This window comes from Ursus maritimus, unplaced genomic scaffold (assembly GCF_017311325.1).
Source record: "Ursus maritimus isolate PB19 unplaced genomic scaffold, ASM1731132v1 scaffold_34, whole genome shotgun sequence".
NCBI classification, from domain to species: Eukaryota; Metazoa; Chordata; class Mammalia; order Carnivora; family Ursidae; genus Ursus; species Ursus maritimus.
Window position 1 is genome coordinate 21,939,817 of NW_024426008.1, and position 20,443 is coordinate 21,960,259.

The 20,443-nt window shown below is 36.3% G+C and overlaps 1 protein-coding gene across 2 annotated transcripts in view; it reads right to left on the minus strand.

The window, feature by feature from the left end:
* Window positions 1-20,443, minus strand: part of RFX3 (regulatory factor X3) — a 285,719-nt gene that overhangs the window by 263,832 nt on the left and 1,444 nt on the right. The window lies entirely within an intron of this gene.

The following is a 20,443-nucleotide window of genomic DNA, read 5'->3' on the forward strand; positions in this document are numbered from 1 at the left end:
TTGGGCAAACGTGCGCATTTTTAAAGCAGCGATTTACTACTTGGTCAGCTGCTAGACAAGCGTAGTTAAATCATCCTAGAAGAATCTGTTCTGAAAGAATCAAAGTTCTCAACTGCCTACCTTAATACTCAGAATCCTGTCAGGCACTATTAACTAAAAGGCAATGGGGCAAAACAGAGAATAAAAATTTTAAAAATGAGAATGGATGTCCCATCACGGAAGTGTAATTGGAAAGAGCCTTCCGGTATTTATTGGTATTTTATGTCTTTAAAATCACAAAGCTGCAATAATTATAAAGCGTGGCATACTTAAGAGAAACCACAGGAGTATGTAACTCTAGAGAATAATGTATCCATCCATGGAATCAAGCCTCTTTTTTGCACAGACCAGTTTTCTACGATTTGCAACACCCTATCACATTTGATTTCCCCACACCCACCACCTTCCAAAAGAAAAAAAAAAATCCAAAGATCCTCCATAAATGTTGAATATTTATTGAATTCCGAATTTTAAATTTCATAAACTTTTTGTCAAGAATTGTAGGTTCTTTGATAAACCACATAATTAGGGTAGATAACCAATGATTATAGGTTATTCTTTTCAGTACCATATCTTACCAATTACAAAAAGAAATCATAATGACAGCCATAAATGTAACATTATTGCTCCTTCCTGCTGACAGAATATTTCCCAAAATGCATTTTTTCATATTTCTATAATTTCTTTAGCCAAAGTCAAAAGGAAGAAGTTTTTTTTAATATTAAAGTGTATAAAAGGAATGTCACATAAACACCTGATTAGAAGAGTGGTATCAGTTAAAAACATATTTTAAAACTTCTTAAAAACCACTTTCACTCTTTACCTACTACTACTCACTTTTATACATTAAAAAATTTGAAAAAAGGTATTGGGCCAACTGAAAAAAAGTTACAGTACTGGATCATGTGATTTCTGAAATGTATAACTAAGGATACCGAAAACAAGGTATCTTGAGGTACGTCCCATAAATCTGAGGGACAGTTTCAGTTGTATCACATTATAAATTCCAAAAACTTCAAAGACACATGTTTCACAGTTTGGGGCGGGGGGGGGGGACAAATACACAGAAAATCATTAGAAAACCTAAAAAGAAACTAAATTATCTTAATAAAGAGATAAATGTTATGCTCTCAAAGAGCCCTAGCAAACTAACTTTGTGGGGTCTATGCTAAATTTGGAAGATTTAGATTTAATTCCAACCCAAAATCTGAGACCAGAAATATAAAATGTCACAATTCAGAATTTTTAAAATGATACTTGTTTGAAAAGTAACCTTTCCTCTTTTCATCCATCCCTCCGTCCATGAGGCAGGATGACAGGACGTGGCAAAGCAGAGCAGTAGACTGACAATCTGAGAGCTAAGCCTCAGTCTCCTTCCGCACGGCGTCTCTCCCCACAGGTAAAAAGTGAGGGAAATACTAACAAGGTAGGTGGGGAGTAATGAGGTATAGCTGAGGCAAGATTAACCACGAGTCGTTAACTAGCAAAGCAGAGTGGTGGATACATGCGAATTCTGTTCTATGTTTGTCTACATTTAGATTTTTCCTTAATAAAAAAGAGAGGGGAGATAGATGGGATAGTAGGCTTGCTCACACATTTTTTCATAGACATGGTGGCGGTACAGACAAGGGATGATACTAAATTTAGCTTCTTTAATTTTTTATGTATTTGTATTTTTAATGGTAGAAATACCAGGCACTCAAGTTCAACAAACTCTGGCCTACGGGTTGCTAAAATGTGGGCACATCTGACTCACTTCAGACTCGAATGCCTGGGTATATCTGCAAGTATAATATTTTAACCAGCCTTTCAGGACAGAACCTAGGATTCGAAATAAATATATCTATAATCACGTAAGTTCAAACAGAGAAAGATAATTTTTGTTTAAGGTTCCACAGCAATTTCTACTTCCTCAAATTGAATATGTTAAAAACACCCTTAGATTAGATTAGATTACATTATATTATATATTTTGTACCATCTGTGAAGTATTGCGATACAGTACAATAGCCTCAAATACTGTCAAACTGTACATTTCATAATGGATGACAGGCACATAATGCTGAATTTGTGACACTGAACTGAAATGGAAAATATGATTTTGACATTAGTACACTGAAAATCTCATTCTAAAAATATCAGCATGACAATCTATTTGTCAAAATAACAGAATTCTAGACAACTTGCTTCCATTAGTAACTTTTATTTATCTAAATAACCTCTCATTTATGTCTTTATGCATATACAAAATCTTGCAAGTAAGTTCAGTTCATAAATCCATGATTAAAAATGACTAAATAATGACAGATAGCTATGCCATATGAGCAGTGACACGCCAGCTCGGGGACACGGAAGAGCGTCTGAGCACAGGAGCCGCCCATATGCAGTTTCTTCCTTCGGTTTCAATGAGCCACACAGGCAAACTGAGGGCATAACCAACAAAACCAGCCACCTGGCTAATTCTAATTTCTAGTTGCCTATTAATTGCGATTTTTTTACTTTTAATAGTTCACATGTCGATTCTTTCCAATTCTTTACGAACGTATTTTGGTGATAGTTACAGGCGTTTTAGAAGACTCCAAACTTGGAAGCAGGGTAACATCCCTTCCCCCTCAAGTAAAAAACTAAACCAAACTAAATGTCGTTTTTGAAAGAGTCTCTTAATCTGCTTGTTTCCTTCTAGAAAACCACAGTTTTAGTCAATATACCTCAAAAGAATGCAGAAGTAAAAAGGCTACGTGTTCAGGGAAAGGCATATAAAAATAATAAAAGGCAAAAAAAAAAGAGAAACACAGAAGGAAAAGTCCTATACAAAGACAGATATAAGCAATAAGAACTCTTTAACACAGAAGGCAGTCAATATTATAAATGTATAAAGCCATGTTTGAAGAAATATACAAAATCTACTTCTGTCAGATTTTGTTCTCTGTAAGGTTTTCCCAAGCTTCCTATTTAAAACTGCAATCCCCTCATCACCTACCTTACTACCCCTCTTCCTTTCTTTTTCTCCACAGCATTTACAACCATCTACTATGATACTCATTTACGTCTCCTCTCCCTCATCGCCAGGGATGTGAGTGCAAGCGTGCTCACTGCTGTTTCCTCCACAGCGGTCCACTGCTCGGCCCGCACTGCGTGTGCCAATATTTGCTCAATGAATAAATGGATGAATACAAAAAGTGAAACTGAGCTTGCACCCCTAAACTGATTCCAGAAATTGAAGGGAACCCCTTGAGTCTGAAGAGAGGGTGAGATGACTTCACAACTGGTAGTAAATTCACCAAACTCATCAACTCGAGATGGTAATGAATTAAAGTATACAGATTAAAAAGAGGACTGGATAGATTTGTAAATGACAGTTCATATAAAAACAAAGATTTTCCAGGGGAAAGTCTCTGTAGTAGATATTCAAACAAATAACCCTACCTTACAACAGAGCAACCCTTAGTGGAGTATCACAAACACAGCCATAGATCTAACTACTGTAATAATAACATTCTGATGCCACCAGCTGCCTTGGGGTGAGCTTGGAACTCAAGTCCTGATTCTGCACTTTTGACATCCCAACAGGAACAGTGAAGTTAGGTAGCAAAAGGTGAAACTCAAGAGGTTTGGGGTATTCCAAGTAGCCCCCCCAATATACAAAGTTCTCATAATGCCCCCCACCATGTTTCTCCCATAACAAGCAGCATTAGGAATTCCCAGGTCCTGCCACAACCAGAAAAAAGGAAGAAGGTACTGGATCCTAAAAGCCACTCACCAACTTCTGAAACTAAGAAATTGGTTTTATCAGACACTAAGGAAATCCCAAGCAAGTCTAAAATTTCATACACACACACACACAAACGTACAAGAATGAAATTCATATATACACACTTTGAAAAGGTAAAAGAAAAAGAGACTGAAGGTCAGCCGAAATCTACTATAAGATGATGCTGCATTTGTAGAAATATCCGAAATTCATTAATTTATGCCTTTAAATCCATTTCTAAAAAATAGGAAACAAATCCACTTGGAATTTTAAAAAAATGCATTGCTCTGGTCATTATAAAATCAGGGCTAGACAAAATCATTAAATGGTTAAGCCTGTTTTCTCTAATTTGATTAGAGATGAAGATAATCTGAGGTTTAATAATCACTCACTGATTACTTCTACTAGGAAAGGACATTGGGTTTTGTGCTGAGTTAAAGAAACTACCGTGTAGTCTTCTGCCTTCAGGAAGCTTACAATTTGGAAAGATCGACTATTTATAATAAAATATAAATCACAATTCCCAATCAGTAGCAGGGTAAGACATTCAGTAGAAGTGAACTCATCAAGTTAGGAACCACTCTAATTTAGGAAAGATGAATTTAACTCAGGTGGGAAACCTATTCTAAGCAGAATAAAGGACGAGACTTAAGTTATAGAGAAATGACCAGGCAGAATCCAGGTGACCGTAGGGGGGTAGCAGCAACTGCCATGTACTGAGCACGGACGTGTCAGACGCAGCGCCGCGTGCCTGTGTCCTACGGTGGAATCTTTAAAACAATCTTCGAAGGTGGATCTTATTAGCCCTATTTCACACAGTTTGAGTAATCTGCCTAAGCTGAAACTACGCATCAGTAGCAGAGCTGAAATTCAAACCTAGGACTGCGCATTCTGAAGTTCCTGCTCCTATCCAATTACGCAACACCCACACACCAGCCGGGGCCAGGAAAGAGAAGCTACAGAGCGGAGCGGTGAGTGTGAGTGTGAGTGTGAGGACGTACACTGGACCGTAAGCTTCCTAACGGCACAACCATGGCTTCACGGCACTCAGTGAATAAATGATTTTGCACTGTAGGCAATGAGGAACCCTAAAATATACTGACCCGAAGAAACATAAAACTCTGGGCTACTTGAAAACATCCCAAGCACCTTCTTTGTAGAGGATTCTATCAATCCATATTTAGAGCCACTTCCAGTAAAAATTTTATCCAGATTATAAATTCATAAAATATTAAGAATATATTCCATGTTTTAGATTCCTCCTCTGTCTAGCCAACAAACACAGCAGCCTAGTATTTAGGTACTACAGTAACTGAATCTCTACATTCAAGTTTCAGGTTAAGACTTCCAAGAATCTAGCACTCTCTTTTCATCTGAATTACACTCTAAATATTTGTAGTTTTCCTCCCAACCAGTAGGTACGTTGGCAGATCAGGAATCCGGTTCACTCTAAAGTAAATGATTTAGATCTCCACCTCCCGCAAAAAAAGCCCTTTTCTTCATTTAATATAAAGCAAATTCAATTTAATGCATCGTACTGAGTCTCTCAACTCAGATGAAACTGCAGCATTACATTTAAAAAAAGAAATCATAAAGACTAAGAATGAGGAACTCTTAGGCAAAAATGCAAGAGCTAACTAATATTTCATCATACCTTTGTTTATCATATCTCTTTTTATTGAAGGTGAAGATAAATCCAAAGGGAACAGTTTTACAAGAAAGGTTTGTCCATGGGGACTTACCTTGTTAAGAGCAAATGACAAATGGTTTTCCCCTATAGGAAACCTACTCCTGTTTTATATATATGTATCCTTTCAGATTTGGTGCCACAAATGAGGCTGGTAAGAGCATCAGGTTGCTGCTAGAAAGTTCAGTTATTTGTCATTTTCTTGGTCTGTCTTGGATGGATGGTTTCAGTGATTAACTGGGTTAGCAGTCAGATTATGCATCTTTATCACAAAATAGGACACCAAAACTACGTTCAAGTGTGAGCTCACAGATTTACTTACATCACACACACACACACACACGATAAAATAAGACAAAATCTTGGTAATTACTTATTCCTGCCAGTCTCCTACTATTAATCAGTAAACAACATATCCTTCCAAAAATTCAGATTAAGGAAATAAGAAGTCATACAATAGCATGACTGCTGCTGCCGCTTCTGGTTGCTATGGAATAAAGGACAGTCCCTTCACATTCTCATTCTGCTGCTTCTCTTACTGAGCACTGCAACACCTTTAAAGCCCAGCCGGGCAAGTCTCAGCTTGTACCACCGACATCAGCTGCCAACATTTTACTTCTGTTCTGTATGAGTGACCTACAGGAACAAATGTTTCAGTTATTAAAATTAATAATTCGCTGGGTTTTTACAATGATCTTTAGAATGATTAGTACCACCGTTACCCTCATCAAAAAAAGTAGAGGCGCAAGCCCAGTGTGAGAATTATTTACACGAATACACTGATTACGACATACATCACTAACACCCAGTAAGGAGAAATCCAAACATACATAACATTCTGTTTTTAAAAATCCAGCAAATACGGTATTTCCCCTTAATATACAGCCTATTTATGATTTGAAAAATATTTTAAAATTTGATTTCTATGTCATTCTAAAACAAAGCAACTAAAGAATGATCTGTATGCCAAAACTTACAGTTGGAAATAATAAAAAATTAAGATATTTATTCAAACCTTACAGGATGATAAAACTTTAATTTGCTTTTCCTACAAAAAGATAAAATAAACATGGAGCGTGGGGAGGGGGGTCGGCCTACATAACCTCTAAAGTCTGTTCCAACTTAAAAATTCTGATTCTAAAATAAAACATCCTAATTATGTCTACTGGAATCCCACATGTTTGTGCCATTTGGAAGCATGTGTGTAGCTCTAGTGACAGACTTTTTTACCTCTTGAATCTCTCCCCTAAGCACCCTGGATGCCCCCTTTGGTCAGCTGTGCAGAGCCAGACATACTAGAGGGGCAGAAGAATAAGGCAGGAGAAAGTTCAGCAGAAACAGGGAGAGAGGCTGAAGTTGAGCCCGAAGGAGGAAGACACTTATCATAGGGGGTTTGAGGTTCCAGCTCCAGACCCAAAAGCTTAACAGGGTCAAGTTCTGAAATAACAATTCTTGGATAAAGCTTTTCTGTACATGGTGCTCTTCCAAATTAGAATATTAAGTTGTTTGCTCTTGGGGAGTTACTCCAATATAGAGTAAGTGGACCAATATTACATTTTTCACGTTAGAAATGGCTTATTTTTAAATTACGTCATAGGACATAAATAGAGTAGTCACATTTTTTTTAAAAACTTTTAAATGCCAGAATAAAATTACCAGTGCTTTTACTGACACTATATTGAATGTAAAATAATAAAAAGCCAAATAAAATTATACTTTGATTCTGAGGTATCTAAAAAGCACAGAAAACGTTATTAGAAATAATGTTTACACTGATGTTGCATTAAATTCATAATAAAATCTGTGTAAGTACGAGTGAAATTAACATGTACTCCATCATTAGTTTTGCAGGGTTACGTCTATGTTTCGTTCAAACACTGGCTGATTAAGCTTTGTAATTTGCATTCTCTTGTATACATCACACCTTCTGTCTACTTTTGGAAAGCTTCAATATATGAGAATCTAATAATTTAAATGTTATTAGAATCTATAACTTAAGATGTTTCTTAATGGCAGAAAGAATTAACTATAACCCTTTGAGAAAAGAAATGGTAGTTTAGTTATGGGATAAGATCATTTAATTAGTGCATCACTTGGGATGTTTTATATCACGTTACCATTATGACTGGCTAGTAGTCACCTGGAGCAGAAATATTTTAAAAGACTGCCAATATATTGTATTAAGTCACATACATTTCTATGGAACCTTTCGTCTTTTAAGAGAGGGAAGAAAAAGAGGGGGAGGGCAGAGGGAGAGGGAAAGAAGGAATCTTAAGCAGGCTCCACACCCAGCACAGAGCCCAATGCGGGGCTCAATCTTACAACCTTGACACCATGACCTGAGCAGAAATCAAGAGTTGGATGCTTAACCAACTGAGCCACGCCGGTGCCCCTCTATGGAACCTTTTGGATCAGACAGAAGTTTAGCAATTAAAGTTACATATCCAAAAAAATGCAGGCCTTACTTAATGTAATGAATTTACTTCTTCATACCTTATTCATTTAATTAAATTTAAACAAAACGAAAACATCAGCTTTCAAATAAAGAGATTTAGGTCTACATTTTGTGTTGTTTATTAAAATGCCATTAATCATTGTTTGTTATACATATTAGTCTGCTCATTACAGAATAATTTCCAACATGAATAATGGATTTTTTTTGCTATAGACTCTAGCATTAGAAAATAAGCTTCTCTCATACCTGACCTCAGTCAAATAAACTAAGGAACCCTCCTCATTCCCTGAGGCAGTGAATCAGAAGACATTAAACTGCTTTGAATGGTGGCCTAAGTTAACCAGTATATTAGCTCTCGCCAATGGATGTCTCTTCCTTTATATTCCATTATGTCCCATAACGGAGCTGCTAACTTTGAAGGGAATATCTTAGCAGTTGGTTCTCTTCCCTGAGCAACTTACAAATGCCTCTAACAGTTCCTCCAAATCTACCTACACACAGGTTACGAGAAGAGGGTCCAGAAGATTAACACCATTCCACCTCTGAGAGGTGCACCTCACACAGCGGTCTTCCTGTGTCCTGCAACCACGAGCTGCTGTCCTTGTGCTCACTCCCTTTATAATGACAGGTCAGATTTCCAGTGGGAGAGCCTGGAATTATTAAGCAAATAACTGAGAACAAACTTCCTGATTTAGAAATGTTATTCTGAGAAGAAACGACATGAGGACTGATGAAGGTCAATCACTCTCAACTGTTCTGTCTGAAACAGAATGTAAGCACTGTTTCAAGCCTCCACTGAGTCTTTCTTACCATTACATTTTTCAGAGAAACACAGAATAAGGCAGGATTCAAGTTTATTTCAATAAACAAATATTTCAAATTATATAGCTGTAAGAATAGAAGGTATTAATTGTTAAATATATGTGTTCGGCACGTGGGAGTTCATTATACTGTTCTCTCTACTTCAATATAAGTTTTAAAAGTTCCAAAATAAGGAAGTTTTAAGAATATATACATTTTTAGTATACAGTTTTATTTATTTATTTGAGATAGAGCAAGACAAGTGAGAGAGAGAGAGAGCACCAGTGAGTGCATGGGGGGTCGGGGGGAGAGCAGCAGGCAGAGGGAGAAGCAGATTCCCTGCTGAGCAGAGAGCCCAATGCGGAACTCGATCCCAGGACCCTGGGATCATGACCTGAGCTGAAGGCAGATGCTTAACCCACTGAGCCACCCAGGCACCCCTGGTATACAGTTTTCCACTATATATTGGCTTCCCAAATGTAAACTGCTTTAGATACCAGATAAGCTAATGAGATCCCCGTTGATTAATTTTGTATATTTCATATACTAGTATTATAAAACTTTCTAATAATAAAATAACACAAGGAAACTCCGAAGCAACATCTCAACTTAATGCTTTTCTATATAAAACATTAAGTAAAAGTTAAATCCCAAACAATAACAGTCAAAGGTTCCACAGCCTTATTACAAATATTTTCAACAAAATACTATAAATATTTTCAAAGTACAAGCATCTCCTATTAGTCAAAATCACAGTAAGGCAAAAACAATGACTGTTCATCCAACAAATAATCTCGCCAATCAAACTCTGATTTACCCACTTTATTTTTATCTCTATTTTAAAATTCTCCACTAATTTCATCTAACTACATTTTCAGTATCTCCTTTTTATCCTTTTTGATTCCCAAATATCATCTCTGTCATTTTTGTAGCCCTCGACAACTTGAAACCTTAAGAAATATTTCCACACAGCTGGGGATATGTAATTTTGGTCTAATATCTTATTTCTCTCTTTTCTTTCAAAATACTCCTTAAAACCCAAAGAAACCCTGAGTCTTCAGGATTCCTAAATTAACCAAAATAGTACAGGCACTAAATACAAACTGATATAAATCCTTTAATTCCTCATCCAAAAATAAAGGGCAACGGCATAGAACTACAAGCTTACAGACAAATGTACCCACTCACCTGAGGCCTCTGCTGGCATGCTTTTGAATCAAATTTTAGATTTACCTGATTCACCCTCATTCTTACCCTATTCCTTCAGATCAACGTGGTGTTCTGGGCATGGAGTGGCATCTCCTGGCGTTCTTTCTAAGGCTTATAAACCAAAAGGTAAACTGGAACTTCTAAAGCCCACGTATAATGCGTCACAAGACTGTGCTGTGGGATTGGGAAATTCCAGACAGCAATGAAAATTAACAAAAACACAACAGAATAAGAAACTTATATTATCCAAGACAGAAGCTTTTATGTCAAAGTTTATCCAGGGCACCAGGACTGGAGGTGAGTGAAGTTTCAGGATGGCTACAAGGAGCTCCTCTCACCAATACTCTGATCTACATCTCCAGTCCCTGGTCACTTGCATTTCTATCAAAACTAATAAATGCTCAAGAGAGTCTAACCCAAGCAAAATATTAAAATGCATCACCTTCCAATTTCAGAAACAAAATCCCCCCTCACTTCTAAGCCATATGGCTCTCAAACCTTTGCTGAAATATAAATCCACATCTATTATAGAGCGCTACTCATTCAACATTATTTAAAAGGTTTTAAATTTCAAAACTCGGCAGACTTCTAAAAATAAAGGAACAGATCAAATGTTGATCCAGCAGTATAATATCTTAATCTACTATAATTGGAATGATTTACAATTTTTGTCTTTAACTATAATGAATTCAACTTCAGCATTTATGGCCTTTGTTAACTAAAGGTAGCCTCTAAAAATCATCATAAAATGTGCAGCACTATTAAAAGTTGTTCCCCAAATCACACAAAGGTCATTCAAAAAACTTAAGTCAAATATTTCCCTCAATTTTCTTTGCCTCAAGAGAACAGCACTAGAGTGGTTCCTAATACTGTTACAAGATACATATAATGCAAAAACTAGTGAGCAAATGTCGTACTGACCGAAGTTCTGAAACACCAGCAACACATACATTAAAACGACTTTCTAAAGACCTACAAACACACATATACACAAAACACAATATATAAGCTAAATTCTATTTTTCTTAATGTATGTACACCCTAAAACTATAAAATGACTTTTTAAACAAAATGTTTTAAAATGTCACTTAGAAGCATGCAATATGACCTTGTTATAAAGCAAAGAATTCTAGCTTCATCTGTGCCTGTGTTAGTTTTTTCCTGTTGGGTTTTCATTACGCCACATCAAAACACATACCGTACATTTAAAATGGTAAAGGTGATTTTAAGACCACTAGAATAGTATCTTTTCATGTGTTTTTTTATTAATGACCTTTACACTGACACTTCGTTAAAACTCACCTCCAAGACTGTCATCAGACATAATCAGATGCCAATCAGCAAAAGCCTGATGTGACAGATTATACTCTTTGGTTCTTTAAAATGTCAGCCTAAATAGGAGGAGGGGGACAACCTAGGTTCTATTGCAAAAAATACACTCACAAAACAATCTACCCAAAGCAAAATGTGGAGAGGTGGATCGGAAACATCATTTCCATTATGTGGCACACAAACCAGATTTTCGCAATACTCCTTTCTTTTATGCCTATCTTCCTAAAAACCTGTGCATGACCAAATCACAATATTGGCTCCCTAGAAGAAGATGATTGCACATCTACTAATGCACAAGGGACAGACATACAGATAGAGGCAATCTTTAAGGAGAAAAGGATCACTGATAAATAGAAAGTAATAAGACCCTGTGCTCACAAAAGTACGTATACTCTGCACAACACGACAGCTGAAAAGCAAAGAGAAGTGGAAGAAACACTGGAAAACCTGAGTCACTTCTGTCTCCCCCTCCCCATGTCCACAGTTCCCACCTCAAACCCCACTCCCACCAAAACTTCACAGTCCGGAAAAAACGGCTGGGTAAGTATTTAGTACACTAGTATTTAACAATGAAAACAGGATATGATTTCTAAATGTATCTCTTCTTCCTGCCTCTCCAGGAACCTTCCTCACCCACCGTTCCGCAACTAAAGCACAGAAGAAAGAAACAAGTGATAAGCGAGGACTTTCTAAAATGGTTTTGCATATTAAAATAAACTATGTTGATTGATACATTTTTAAGAATGATAGTTATGACATTTGAAATTACGAAAAGCTATCAAGTGTTGGAATCTGGACACGGTTCAGACACTTGAATATGTTTATATAAATCAATAAAAAACAATCGTTCAAAAATAGTTTTAAAAGCAACAATAATTACAATCTATTAATCTTCTGTACACTTATTAGATCAGTAAAAGAGGTGAGATACAGCAGAACCTAAGACTTATCTTGAACTAATGCAAACTATGCTTCCGTCTGCAGTCTGCGATGCTCTAAAATCTTGAAGTCTAGTTGCCAAATTGACATTAAAGTAAAATTTTATGAAAAGGCATACTTCTTGACCAAAAGACACAATATTTTTTCTGCCACCAACCTGAATAAAAAGAATGCTTACTTAAGTATTAATAATATTCAGGGGAAGAAAGCAGTAAGTATCACCAACGGAAAAACAGCAGAGAATACGAGCGAGTGTAGATGAGGGGAATGTTTCCCAGAGCAGGGCCCCAAAGTAATCCAAAGGCACTTGCCCAAACCCCTTGACAGGACTTTAGCTCTTTTCAAAAGCAGCTGAATAGCGTGAAGAGAAGAAAAAGTCAAGGCTATAATAACTGGGGGAGAAATGTTGAAAAATGAGATAAACAGAAACCTAAACTTTTACTGCTTCTGATGAGAGAGCTCACGCTATCCCCTCTCCTCCCTCCCTCCTTCCCTCTCTCTCCCTCCGTCACACTGCCTATCCACAGACTTGGGAAATTATGTCCAGTTTTAAATATCTCATCGGTGAGCAACAGGCAGGAGCCCCAACTGTCAGACACTTGTCTGGCACACAGACAGAGAGGAGCTGGCTCGGCAGGAGCTCAAGCTGTGAGGCTCAGCTAATTCTGTGGGTGAGCAAACCAGGGCACTTGGCCACAGCTCCCTATGGGGGCCACTGAAATGGTGGGACCTTCTGAGACTGTGACGTAGGTACGGCCATTATGCTTGACCCAGGCTCTGGGTTTTCCTTCTCTGTTGTTCTTAGCAGAAGAAAGAATAGGCAAGCAAAATGCCAGCCTCTCAGTCCATCGGTCAAGGAAACACCAATTCCCGGCTCCCTGTTATCATCATGTTTTTTTCCCAGTGCCAATCTTGCCATGGAATCCTAGACTATTCGTGCTCAGAGGGCTTGAGAGATCACAGAGCCCTATTGTTTCATTTTATAGACAGAGAAACTGAGACCTGGAGGGTTGAAGTGAGCAGCCTAAGGTTTTACAGTTAGTGGTACAGTGAGTCCCTAAACAGACCTGGGTTCTCTGTTCTATCCCACACTTTTGAAGACTCTTCTTTCTGTCATCCCCCTCTTTGCGCTCTCCTCTCTCCATCCACATTCCTTCCCCATGGATCTGTCTCCTCTCACCAGCTAATGCACTTTCATTTTCAGATGACTGCCTCACTCTTAGTTTTCCTGAGCTCAGCTCCAACTAGTCCGTCCCCATTTTTGCCTCGATAGGAAGGATCAAGAACCTCTGGTCGTCCTGGCCGAGCAAAGCAAACGCAAGCAGTACTGACCAGGTATTACGGTGTCTAATAAAAGTAGTGAGAAAGAATTACATAGGGATTAAGAGTCAGCAATGGGCAGACATATGCGATGTGCAAACATAATATTTTGGGGCTAGACGAGAGATTTAAACTAAAGAGCTTAGCCAGAGGCAAGTACCTAGCCAGGACTAGGACAGGAGCCTCCTGGAGCAAAACTGTGCTCAGGTTACATCATTCGTGGAACAAGGATACGTATTTGTTCAAGAGGGCAGTCAGACAGATAGAACCTGTAAGAAAATAATGATGGTATAACCTTGCCATCTAAGTCATGGTCCCTGGCTTTTTTCCCAAAAGTTCCTTTTCAAATGGGTGTGAAATTCACTGGAAAAAGAGAAGCGGAGGAGATGGCTGAGCTGAGAGTCTGCTACTTCATATATTGGAACTAATTGTCTATAAAAATAATGTAAAAGGAATCATATAATTAAACACTTAGCAGGAGTGGGGAGAACGAGAACAGGTAAGATGAGAGAGACAGGCAGGAAAGCCGTGCATTACACAATGCTTCAGCAAAAAAGATGACCCGCGGTTTTGAGTCAACTTTCAACTGGGATATGTATAAATCACATTTCCAGTTTGAGAAAGATCAGGACTAGCTAATCTAGATCACTCTAAAATGGATAAAAAAATCATTCTCAGTCAAAATGCTTAGAAAAAAAGATATATAGCAAATTACTAGATAGCAACGTTAGAGACAGTAAAGCAGCCAACTGTTTCTTTAAACATCTTCAAGAGCCAAAGAAAGAGCACCAAAGATGACATTTTTCCTCTCTAATTTCACATTATGCTTTACTGCATAACATTCCAAGGTTACTCTATACCCCAAGATCGGGGTTGGCAAATTATCCCAAAATTACTTACTGCTACAGGTATACAAGTGGTGACCTCACACATTTTTCTACTCTTAACAACAATTCTCAGCAGTGCATTATAAAACTGTAGAATAATTCCTCGATGAACTCGTCTTTATACAGCTATTTATTGTCATTATATATTAATGACTACATTTTATATAAAGTCTATAAAAAAGGCACAAAATGCTTTCAAATGAATTCATGTATAACAGATGTGAAAAGGAAAATATAAATTGGACAAGATGGACAATAGGAATTGTAAGAGTTTATGAAATGTTGCATTATGAGTTCTCAGTCTGAGATTCCCTGGACCAGGAGATTTGTCCAAATGCAGTAAAAGAATGCCATTATAATAGGGCTGCAGAGTAAAACTAACACATTACTTTGGGCTAACATGCTATTAATTCAGTGTAATAACAAGACTGGTTATCAAATAGTAATCCAAATTTCACAGTAATCTAAATAGCTTCACATCTTTATTTTTAAAGGTAGGGGAGGAGAGATTAGTTATTTAATGAGTGTAGATCACTGGGCAGTATCTTTCAAAATTTAGGGCCCACTGAGGAGATAATCAGAAACATTTTAAAAGAACTCTTAGATGGCAGAAAGATTTAAAAAGGTATCTTGTCAGTAGTCTCTCATAGTAAGAATCAACATGTATTGAGCATGTATTCAGTATTATATACTGAGCAAAGCACAAAACCCTGTAGGGCAGGTAACGTTGATCCTATTTCTCAGACGAGAAAACTGAAGCTAAGTTAAGCTCAGTAACTTGTCCAAGGTCCCACAGCTAGCAAGATCATCTGAAACCTGACCCTAAAGCCTGTGTTCTTAACCAATATCCTTATCCCATCACTCCATTTAAAGGACAAAACATATACCTATTTGGTACTTGAGATATATTCCCATTTTTAACTGATTTATTTTCATTAAGTACCTCCTGTATCTTGATATGAAATATAAAACTTCAAATACAAAGGTGTTAAAACAATCTCATATACTTTAAAAATCTTAATGGCAGAAACTAACTGGTAAACTGTAAGACCACACTGTAAAAGAAAAATGCCTCACCTGTTTTAACAAAACTAGTGTTTAAAAACAGTTATTCTCTATTGATATCTCTGACTCGTGACATTCCAACGCATGAAGTACTAGGTCTTGTAAAGGGACTTATAAAAAATATCACATTTTGCTGATTGTAGTTAAACGTGGGATAACAGTATAGATCAATCCATAAATCTGTTATCTGGAGGAAAAAAAAACTTATACAACTGTATCTTTCTAATCTTACTTGAGAAAGACACTGACTACCACTGTTTCAGTATTTGTCTTTTAGAGTATATACTGCAGAAGGAGGAAAAAGTCAATGATGCAAGAAGAGCCCAAGAGATTGGATTCAATGCTTCTCCATAAAAAATCACACTCAACAAATACTCAGATACAGAAAACAATATCCAACCACTTCTAGTTTGGAAGTATACAGCACAGAGTGAGGCAAAGATTCTAAAACTTTTCAGGTAATAAAAGCCAAAGTTAATAGTCAAACAAGACTGCTCCAACAGCGTCAAGTGGGGACTGAATTCTCCAGACGATTTTTTAATATTATTATTGTTGTTGATTTAATTAGCCTGACAACTATTATTACCACTTATACTTTTGAGGTAGTTTTAAAAAATCATACTATAAAAGCATATCATTAATTATGCCATATAAAAACATTTTAAGAATATACAATATATTGTTATGTGCCAACAATACCCAATCTATGCAGTACAGAGCCATACTGTCGAAATAGTAGGATTCTCAGGTTAACCTAAATTTTTGAGACAGAGATTGACATACCTGCGTAGGAAGACAATCAATGTATACACCTAAAGGACGAATGCTGACATTCAAACTATGCCAAAGTATCAATCTGGATATTATTTTATGTTGTGCTAATACATATTATACCAGTACAGAGACAGACTTTGGTACAAAACTGCCAATTAAGACAGCGTATTAAATTTAAACTCAACAGAAATAAGGCTATTAGATGCTTGAATGCATATATAATTAACATTTTTTCTTTAAATAAAAGTTCTAATCAGTTCACATTTTTAGTGATGATAATCTCATGTTGCAAACAGCATAGCACCCTCTGGTGCATCTGTTCTAAGATGTATAAAATTCCCACAAAAAAGGAGAGAACCAAAGTAAAAATGAACCTTAGAAATCAATAGGTTGATACTCTTTTATTTACTCCGGTACATATTTTTAAACATTAATGCTTAAAAACAATTTTCGCTTAAAAAGACCACTAAAAATGTCATAGTAACAATTGAAGTAGGTCAGAAAAATGTTTTAATTTGAAAATATTTAAAATAACGAACAAAAACAATACTGGTTTCCAACGCTTATCATTCAAATTAAAAGAATGCTGTCAAAAAAAAATTCCTTAAGGATGGTATGGCCAAAGTTAGGTGTCATGTTAATCAAATTTCACTTAATTTAAATCTTCCTTGGCTTTTTGCTTCAGATAATTTTGACTGATTGGTAAAGTGCTCCCGAGTACTTTTTCTGGATTCAAATGGAATTTCCCACTACTTTTAAGATTTTTTAAGATGTTTTATGAAAGGGTTCACAACTTATACAGCTTGAAAATAGAATAATCAGAAATAAAAGTTATGTTAATTATGAATCTTAATTTGAAGAGTTCAAAACTTCTACTTAAAAAAATAAAAAAAAAAAAAGAAAGAAAGAAAACTTCCTAGGAAAATAATTAACTCCAAAAGTATATTTCACTAAGGACAAAAGCAAAGGATGCCACCTGCTTCAGACAGCCCTTTTGTGAACCAATGGAAGTCCCAACACAATGCACTAGAAATGAAAGTGACACCTGTTTAAAGCGGCCATCTGTCCCTAACAAGCTAGATTTAGTCAAATCCACTTAATCTTGGATTTCCAAAATATGGGAACACTATGCACCTGTGAACAGAGAGGCATTTAAAATCTGTTTTGCCATGGCCACTGGGAATCTATATCCAACAGTTAAAGGAAATGACTCCATTAGGGAAACTAAGTTGTTTTGTTTTTTCTTTTAAGTAACTGGAAGTAGAATATTTTTGTCTAATGTTCAGCATAAAAACAAACAAACAACTAGCAGACTCTTTTTAATTTAAAGGTTTACTTCCTTGAAGACTCTTCACAATTTAAAAGCTTACTTCTTTGGTATTCTCATTCCTTGTAACACAGTCTCACTATATATGCCAAGAACAAAGTAACATTCCCATTAGTCTGTTCAGGAAAGAATTTGTTTAACTCTTCTCATACACATGATGCTACAGTCACCCTTTTAAACACACACACACACACACACACACACACACACACACACTCTTACAATTTAAAATTTGAACAGCAAAATCATACTCCATCTACTAATTTCTTAAGTTGGAAGTTTAGAGAAAAGCACTCACAACATCAGCTTTCTCAAGAATAAACAATGTTATCAAAAAGTAACATATCATCATTTACATAATACATTGAATCTATCTTGACTAATGATTCATTCATTTTTTAACTGCTAATTTTCTAATGGTAAAAAGTTTACCACACTCAATTTGTTTAAGGTACAAAATATTTGTTTAGGTTTAAAGGATGTTAAATTTATAAACTATAAGCCTTTTGAGTACCTGAGTACGAGATTATCTGAATACTACAGAAATACTATTATTTTTTTAAATTAGGCAAAACTACCACATATAATGAAACATTGTAGAATGATGCACTTTAGGAATGCATTTTAGTATACTATCTTATGCATGTAAATGTACTACATAAATATGCCTACACCATTTAGTGAAATTCACAGGCAAAACAATCTCAAAAGATTCAGATAGGCATTAAGACATACAATGAATCACAGATATTTAGCTATTCAAAACAAATTATAAGTAACTCCTACTTCATACTTTTCGTTTTAAAGCATGGTCACTTTCACAGATTTTAATTAGTCTGAAAACTGAAAACACAGGAGAACGCCAATACATAACATAGTTCTTCCTAGGAAAATATAACAGAAAGAACTAAATGCTAAGTATTCATCCTCGTGTTAAATTTTAAAATTTATCATTACGTTAGTATTTCTGGTGACTATTTACTCAATCCATATGAATAACACTGACATACTTGAGCCCAAAGCAAATCTAACAGCAACTTTTACACCACCTATGTGCTTTTAAAAATGAGTAATAGAATTCAATTTAAGTTCTGTTCTCAGATCAACTTGTGAATGAAAAATCTAAATTTTGGAAAACTTGAGATAACTGTAATGAGTGAAATGCCTTAAAAAAGTTCTTGGACACTGCAAATAAAAATATTAAACCATAACATTAAAGCATATAATCTACTCAGCTGAAAACCTATTATGTAAATGGCATAAGGTCTGAAACTGTCTCAAGACAGCAAAACTCCTATTAACTTCAGAGACAGTTTATAGGACCCAGGAACTTCACCATCCAAAAGTGTTCAGGCATTTGACACTCATCTGAACAGAAAAAAAAAATACAAGTTAGTATTAGAGATTTGCATGGAACCCAGGTTGGGGAATAAATATAAAGAAATTTGAGTGCTCTGAGAAAGACTTCTTTCATCCTCAAAACAGCAATCACAAGGAAATGAATCAAAAGAGGAAAAGTTTTTTGAAAACCCCAACTCTTATTTTACAAAATGTTAGCCTTAATGGCATTACAATTACCCAACCTGCTCACTGACAATCTCAAGAATAATTAATACTGTCACATTATTAGCAGGCTGCTCCGTTAGGTAAATCAATATGTGTTTGCTGTGAGAAAGAAGACTGTTTAAATACGTATTTTAAAATTCCAAATTGGAAACTTCAATATGTGTAAATATAATAGCACATTATATCTGTTTTAACACACATTCATTATTAAACTCTTTACTAATAATGTATTAATTAAACGTTAGGCTGAAAAACGAATTTACAGGATCTGTAAAATTGGGTTACCTCTAGCCAAGAGCCCTACTACTTGAGGACTGATAAGTATTCAAATCTACAGAGAAAAAAATATTTTTAAAAGACAGAGTTAAAAAGAAAAAAAGTTTTCTCTCCTCAGCAAGTTTAAGTCACTGTCCAAAGAAAACCAAAAAGTAAACAAAAAAGAATATGTTAAGTACACACATGCCTAAGATCTTAACAACCACAAAGAAAGTGAAATATACACACGTTTCAAGTTGAGAAGCTTCATACATTCTTTATGAACAACTTGACTTCAATTTCAACTCTCAAAGGAAAACGAACAGAGAAGATGAAGAAAAAAAAAAAAACTCTTTAAAGTACTACAACTGTCACGAATAACATTGTAGACTGAGTTCTCACAAAGCTTCCTTATGCCCTTTCCCTATTTATCACACACAAAGTCTAACCACAATGAAAATTGTTAACACTCCACTGTGGGGAAGGAGGTTCATCAAAGTGAAATGGAACCTCACTACTACCCCTCCCATCTCCACATGAAGGATAAAGCACTGTCAATAACTACTAACCCAAGTATCACAGATGCCCTGCATCTGGTTTAAATCACAAGCACACACGCGCGCGCGCACACACACACACACACCCCAAAAAAGAGAGAAAGAGAGAGGAGAGAGACTTGTTTTAAAAATCTCTTTTCCAGTGCAGCAAAGAGCCCAGCGAAGAGGCCCCTGGTTTCAATGTGTGTGCAAGGGGTGTGGGGGGGAAAGAAGGGGGGGAGGGAAGAGTGCTGAATGGATATTAAGACTGTTTGCAGCACAAAGAAAACACAGTTTTAAAAGAAAAAAGAAATCGTGCAGCTGATGATGGCAAAAGCAGAGCAGCCCATTTAGCACAAGGCAAAGAGGGGCAAAAATGAAGGGAATAGGCGGTGGGAAAAGTTCACCGTTGTACGAGGATAAAAATAACAAAACCCATAACAAGGCCCCACAAGTGCACAACAACAACAACAAAACACCACCTCTTGCCCCCCCCCCCC